Source organism: Haemaphysalis longicornis, unplaced genomic scaffold (genome assembly GCF_048455015.1).
Source record: "Haemaphysalis longicornis isolate Haplotype H1 unplaced genomic scaffold, Haemaphysalis longicornis Haplotype H1 scaffold_14, whole genome shotgun sequence".
In the NCBI taxonomy this organism is placed as follows: Eukaryota; Metazoa; Arthropoda; class Arachnida; order Ixodida; family Ixodidae; genus Haemaphysalis; species Haemaphysalis longicornis.
This window is the reverse complement of record NW_027526245.1, coordinates 57,917,934-57,924,965: the sequence shown is the minus strand read 5'-3', so window position 1 is coordinate 57,924,965 and position 7,032 is coordinate 57,917,934.

The following is a 7,032-nucleotide window of genomic DNA, read 5'->3' as shown; positions in this document are numbered from 1 at the left end:
TTCCATCGCTATTCCGGCTGGCCCATTTTAACTTCAAGTTCTTTAATGGAACCCAAGATTCATCGTCATACATTTCCGCTCCGAAACTATTTGGTGAAAGGTGGAATCAAGCCTCGTTATTTCCCGCTGTTCCTTAAACAAATCTCATCCCATATTTATTCTTGTACTACGTCCTTCCTCGTGATTTTGAATGAGCGCTCCCAACTTCCCCAAGATTCGTCTATATCTTCCTCTAATTAATCACTTCGGCGTATAGGCTAGGTGCCCTTCTGTCGGTTCGACGTTGCATTAGGTGTGTTAGTTGATGTCTAAGCCTACGGCCGGGGCTTGTTTGTGAAGGCCCTTTGCCGACTCGCTGTACTTGAACAAGTAAAAAGGTGGTTCACATATTTCTCACAATCGCCTTTGTGCGTGCTACGTGGTTTACTTGAAAGATGTAGCGTTCGTCAACTTTGTACAGTCTAGGCTCTCGGCGGCTGTTCTCTGGGACCATCTTACGTCACTGGCCTACCCCGGCCTCGGCTCACAAGTCGATAAAGGATCTCACGCGCTTCATGGGAACGACAAACCTAAGCAAAAGAGTAATCCACGAAAGACCCTAGTGACATTAACTTACGTCGCTCGCCTGCTGCCTAACGCTTGGAATACCTCTATACGCACTGTTGCTACAACTATCACCTGCCTTTTCCCGCTGTCTCTGATTGTTACTCATTTTTCCTTTCTTCACGAGCAAGGTTATAGCCTGGTTAAGACTTTGTCTGTCTTTCCTCCTTCCTTCCTTCCGTCCTTCCTCCTAAACACACCCCGCAAACAGGCTCTCGATAATTCCGGAAACATCGCGTCCCCTTTTCCGACGCCCATCTTATTAGGGAACTTCTCGCGCTTATGGCTGAGGTAGCAAGTCATGCAGGAGAGAATTCGGGGCATGGGATAAAAATGGAGGGTGAGGGTGCAAAGGGTCTCGAGGAACATCGGGAAAGGGCCGAATTCCTGATTTGATTTAAGCTAACGAAGTCGTTTGCGCTCTTTATTGGGACTGACAAGGTTTCCAAAACATTCTCGCGCATCGGCGCATCTACATACTCGGCCCAGGCGCCCGCCATTCCTCCATCAACAAAGATTGCCGCGGCGTTTCCGTAGCGACGTGCAGGTCTTGTTTGCTCTCATAACGGTCTCCATCGATGCCGTCCTGCGGCGCCGCAAACACGAGGGTAGCAGCGCAACTCCTTGGCGTCGTGCGCACATGGTATAACAGATAGGTCGGCTCCGCTAGCACGCACGCCCGCCCTCTCTCTCCGGGCGTAAGAAGACCGAGGTCCCAGCTGGCCTTGACTCATGGCCGCAAGGTGGACTCGGCCGACGGGGGAATTAAAGAGAAAGCGAGAGCGTCCGCTGCAACCGGTCGCCGGGCAGCCCCGAGACACGCACAACACGTGTGTTTTGCCGCCGCGCAGAAGGCCGGTCGACCCGGAATGCCAGCCAGGGCCGTGTCGCAAGCGACGCGCAAGCCGTCCTCTTCATCCTGAAGATAGCCGCCGCCGCATCGCGCGGAAGGAGAGACGCGCTCCGGAGTTGACAGAGCAAGCCCGCCGTTTGCGGACGGCTTCGCAGCAGTTCTACGCCGTTCTTCGTTTCTGCGGAAGCCAACTTACGGAGCAGTAGTGTCTCGTTCAGTTAAGCCCCAGAACGCTAGGCTGGTCGTCGGAGAAGGTTTTTCTCCAGTGCAGTGTTTAGACGGATAACATCGTGACCGTGTGCTGTGGGCTTCATCGCAAATTTGGTGTCTTCTTCTCCACCCATCGAGAGTGTAGTGTACTACGCGTCGGCGCTGTCGCGTTCCTGTCGTCGTCGTCTACGCGGATCTTCGGATTACGCCGTGAAGACGGAAGCCGATCGTCGCTTGGGTAATCTGATATTTGCTTGGGAATAAGCAGTAGGCACAGAAAAAAATTCCTGGGTTTTATGTTAGCACAGCGATAGTATCACAGTCAGCGGGTAACCTTTTAACCCTCGCACGGTGATTGTGAATTCTTCTTGTATCATTATGTGGTGTTGTCCGGGAAACGAAACACCTGATCGTTGTAGCAGCAAGATCGGCGTACCGTCAAGTTTTGCGCGTTTGTGAACGGCTCATCGCTATTCCAGCGCCTACGGGGCCATCAGAGCGAGCGCTCGCCCGCGACGTCATCGAGAGAAGAAAGTTGACTGCTGCTTTAGTGTTTGTGGCTGCAACATCGACACCGAGCGTCGGGTGTGCTTGGAAAAACCAGTGTCAACTATGGCGGAAGTGATAGCTCCGAGTGCAGGGAACGACACAGTTGACCGAGCCTGCCCTGTCATGCAAAATAGTTCGCCGATTGCGTCCGCTGTGCAGCAGCAGCCCCAAGGCAAGGACGGTGGCTCTCATCCCAACGCGCCGACTACGGCAGCAAGGTTTGGACACCTCTATTTCCTTATTCTGCGCTTATATTTACGCGGTGCACGTCGTAGGATGTAAACGTCGCCAAAACTATCGGCACGGTTATTACCTACAAGTTTTGCATTATCAGGAAAGTATATTTTTGCTTCTTCCCGTGTTCAGGTTTGAATAGTACAAGAGCTGGTAGGACGAGGCTCTTGACAATCTATTAATGTCCTCATAACTCTCATAAAATTACGTTTTTCGCGGTGAAAGTTCGGATTAAAAAAAAGAAACATACGTGTAGACAAAAAGAACATAACGAAGCTCACATAGGTGTGCACTTATAAAAAAACAGACGATAATGTACCTGTGTATATCCTCCTGAACACATCGTTGCATTATAACGTTTTTCGTTTTAGGTTGCATTCCACCTTTGCTCTTGGAAACTTCCCTTGCAGACTGAAAGCACCTGCTGCTGCAGTTACAAGTTCTTATTTGTGAGGTAGAGTTACCGCGAGATGGCTTGACTGTACGCATTTGTCAACATCGGTACACAATGTACATAGTCTAACACAAACAAGGCAGGGACTATTTTATTGCCCATGTTATTTTGTTGTTTTTTAACACGAAACTTTTTATTCGGGGATACCTAAAAATTTTCATGACGTCATATCCATCACCGAAATGGCGCCAGTACAACGAAGCAAGCGGCCTGTAAAGGGTGCACCCCTGCACACAGAGTCTTCTTGTGGGGAAGCAACCCTTAGTACTAAAGAGTAAGTTATACTTAGGGTTGTTGGGTTTCGGGTTTTATATTTTAACACGAAAGTGTTTGACGCCGGGGTACACCAAGATTTCGCTGGTGTCATATCCGTCACGGAAATGACGCCACTACACCTTTGCCGAAGCGACCTGCCAGCAGGACGTCGCTCGCCAAGCACACCCACAAGACAGCCGCTGACCCGAAAATCATCCTCAGCTGCAGATTTCGCCGTACATTTCACTTTCGCGTTTTACCGATTCCTATTACAGAGGAATCAACCACAGATTATTTTGTTTGTTTCTGCCAATAATCCAGCATGCAATCGATCTCACCTCTGGAAAGGGATTTAGAGGACGGGTGTCTGGCTAAGCTCTCTGTGTAAATATACAGGTTTGTTTAACGGTAGCAAAAAAAAAAGCCAACCTGAACTTCCACAAAACGTCGCTCAATAATCACGGTACTGTTAACTTAACAACATTAAGAAGAAAAATACTTCCACAGTGTAGTTAGAACAAAGCCGTCAACTTTTTCTGTTGCCGCCGTGTAACACAGCGGAAATACGATCATCTGCACCAAACCAAAGGCACTAAATACCAGTGCTTGCGTTATTTCACTGCGCATGCAGACTACATGCTGAAGGACACTTAAGAGTTCAGAATGAGCAATTGTGATGGTCACCACTACCAAGGGCACCTGAAAAGAATCCGGTACCGTGTTTTTCCGACCATTCGTCGTCATCTGGCGTATTTTCCCCGTCACCGGCAACACTGGGACGAACCCTCAACCTGGTGAGACCACGAACTAGGGTATGGCAGCATTATGGTGGCCATAGCAGCATTCACTTCAACTATGATCGTAGGCGTGGCAGCCGTTCCCACAGCGCTGCTTTTTACAGAATGCATTGTATGAATGCAACCACTTTCGTCATTTCACTAAAGTTAGGCGAAGTTTACGTTCACCTCATTAGTTCTGCCGTTTCTTACCAGGATAGTAGACGTTCTTGGCGTAAATCGAGCGCAACATGATAGGCCTGCACCGCGATAACGGAAGCTTGGCGGCCGCTATTGATTACTCGGCTGTAGGATGAAGTGCGACGGATGTATTGAAACATTTTTTTTTTTGTGGACGACGGCTCGCTGATTAAACGACCGTATCGTAATACTGACCCCACGCCCGTGTTGTACTTGATTCGTGCCCGCTCGTCTCCTTCGTCTATAGTCATACCTCACGAAACACCGGGGGCATTCAGGCTCGAAACTCAAAAGGTCTGCCTCCGCTCGGTGGGACGATTCCAACCGCGGCCGAACGATTCGTTCAGGGTGAAAGTATCGCTCGGGCTCGTTTCTACGATCGATTATTTGCTTGTCTGAGTGATTTTTCGCCTTCGTGACGCCGTGCAAACGGGCTTTTCGATTTATTTTGGAGGTTCGCGCGAATGCTTGGTGCAATTAATTTTCCTGCTTTTTAATTTTTTGCTCTATCTCAAGCGAATGACTGTATAGCTATATTGAGAAACCAGAGTCCGCTATGCTCTGAAGGATTCTGCGAATCGATGGACACGTCTTTGATTCAGAAGCCATCCGGAAATGTGTGCGTGCGTGTGCGTGTGTGACACAGAAAGAGATAGTGAAGGAGTAAAGAAGGTATAATACGCATTTTTTTTTTTGCCTTAGTTGTTCCAGCGCAGTGTTTTAAGCGCAATTTAACATATATCCCAGCAGGTATACAGCATGCTACGGCTGTTCAGAAAGGAAGATAGTTCTTTTCAGGCTGTTCGGGGGAACATACTCCGTATATGTGCATGCATACTTATATGTATATGTAGACAAATGTTCATTTTTACTCATCTTTTTGCCGATGATTTAGAGTTTTTTGTTAAAATTTTGTTTTGTAGTTTTTTGTTGTCGTTTTTTCGCTCACCTCACCTCTCATACCCTCTTCCTGGCTGCTTCATCATTTTTACTTATTCCTCCGTTGGTGATGGCTGTTGATTGTATACATAGACAGGTGTACTGTGATATACATTCTGGGAACTATTTGCTGACGTTACAATGCTGCTGGCACAGTGTTTAGGGGCCTGAGGACACCCGTCGGGCCGTCTGGGCCTTCAGTCCCAGTCTCCTCTCGATTAGACGAGAAATGGAGGTTTTTCATATAGTATACCGCACAGAATAAACATGTCCGAAACGAAGTACTTACGCGGAATCCTTACGTACAGCGGCGATAACTCTTGTTTATCTATTCTGACGCACAGAGCAGTTCAATCTACTGGACCCTGGTTCAAAAGAAAGCGACACCTACCGCTGCCTTTGTCGGTCACCTGGGTAACGCATAAGCCGATGTGTAATGATGCCTTTATCTTATCGTTTGACAGACGGGCAAACTTGCTCGTTCGTTCGTGGCTCCACCACTATCGTCGAGTGTTTCTGCAGCATCAATATGGCGTACAGAAATCGGAGAAACTTGCACAGAGTGCTTTCTGGGAGGCACGTCTCCGTCGCTGAGCCGAACCCCTGGCCCATGTAGATGACACACTAACTATCTCTACCAATTCTTACGTTGTTGCGCTTGGGATATGAGGGCTATCTTTGGTAGCACTTAGGGACGTAGAAATTTTTGCGACAGGCTCTAGCGCAAAACGTGAAATGCAGTGCTGAAACTGCTGTCCAAGCTAAAACTGTATTCCTGAAATTATTCTGGATAAATTCTTATTGTGTGTATTAATCTGCACTAGACTCGTACAGAAAGTTAAAGGCGACTTGCACATTTCCTCTGTCACATTTTGGAGCCGCTCGCAGGAACCTACTAAAACCATTGAAAACAACAATTTAGCGAGAGGATTTTGTGCAAATATCTTACACTTTTCCGGCATTATTATGTAGTAGTTGCTACCCGCACAGTTAAATGGAACGGCTTCTTTCCTTCTTCTAGATAGTACAGTTCCCCTTACATGTGAAATCGAACATTTGAACACAAAACAATGTGTTTCAGATGCTAGTCGGAGAGGTGAACGATGTAGAACCCTCAATAAGTGTTCGGAACAATTGTCGCGAAACTAACGAGGCCATCCAAAAGCTGTACGTGTTATCCATGTTGAATGTCAGCTGCGTCCAGTTTTCTTTTCCTTTTTTTGCAAGAAAACCCTTCTCAACTAGAACACTAAATCGCTGAATCTTTGATGTGTTTTCATGCAGTGTTATCCAAAAGGGTAGTTTTGGTTTCCTATGCTATCCTTGAGAGCAAGTGGAATGAAATCGTTCGCACGTAAACGTTAAAAAAGAGAGACCGAACGAGACTTAAGTTCGGTTGACAGACGTTACGGTTGATGAGATAAGACGCCACCAGTTTAGCTTCCCCTGCTCCGTGTATAGAGAAGCCATCGATGTCGAAGTATCGCCGGCGAACCACCCGAACATACAGGCGCGCGCGAGCGGCTCGGAATACGCGCGGGTTGAGGGCTCAACACACGGCTCGCGCTCTCATATGACGACGGCGATCAATCAGCGTCGGAGCTGGGCTCCGCACGCACACACACCCAGCGTTGTCCCAGTGTCGCCTTGCATATGTACTCGCGCCCAGTGACAAGAGCGGCCCTGCACCGGGGACTGGGCAGTGAGTGAGCGAGCATCGCGGCAACGTTCACTACGAGTTTGGGCCACGGCCGCAGCGATTGCTCTTTGTTGCGACTCGATGTGGACAGCGCTGGGCTTTCTTTGCGCGCTTGTATATGTGTGCACAGGCTCCCCGTGACAACAGCTGACAAAGCACCCGCTTCTTTTTTAGTTTGAAAACCCTTCTACTATACCCCCTACCTCCCCTCCCACCACTTCCTGGATTTCGTGGTTGTTAGATAAAGCCTTAGAAACAT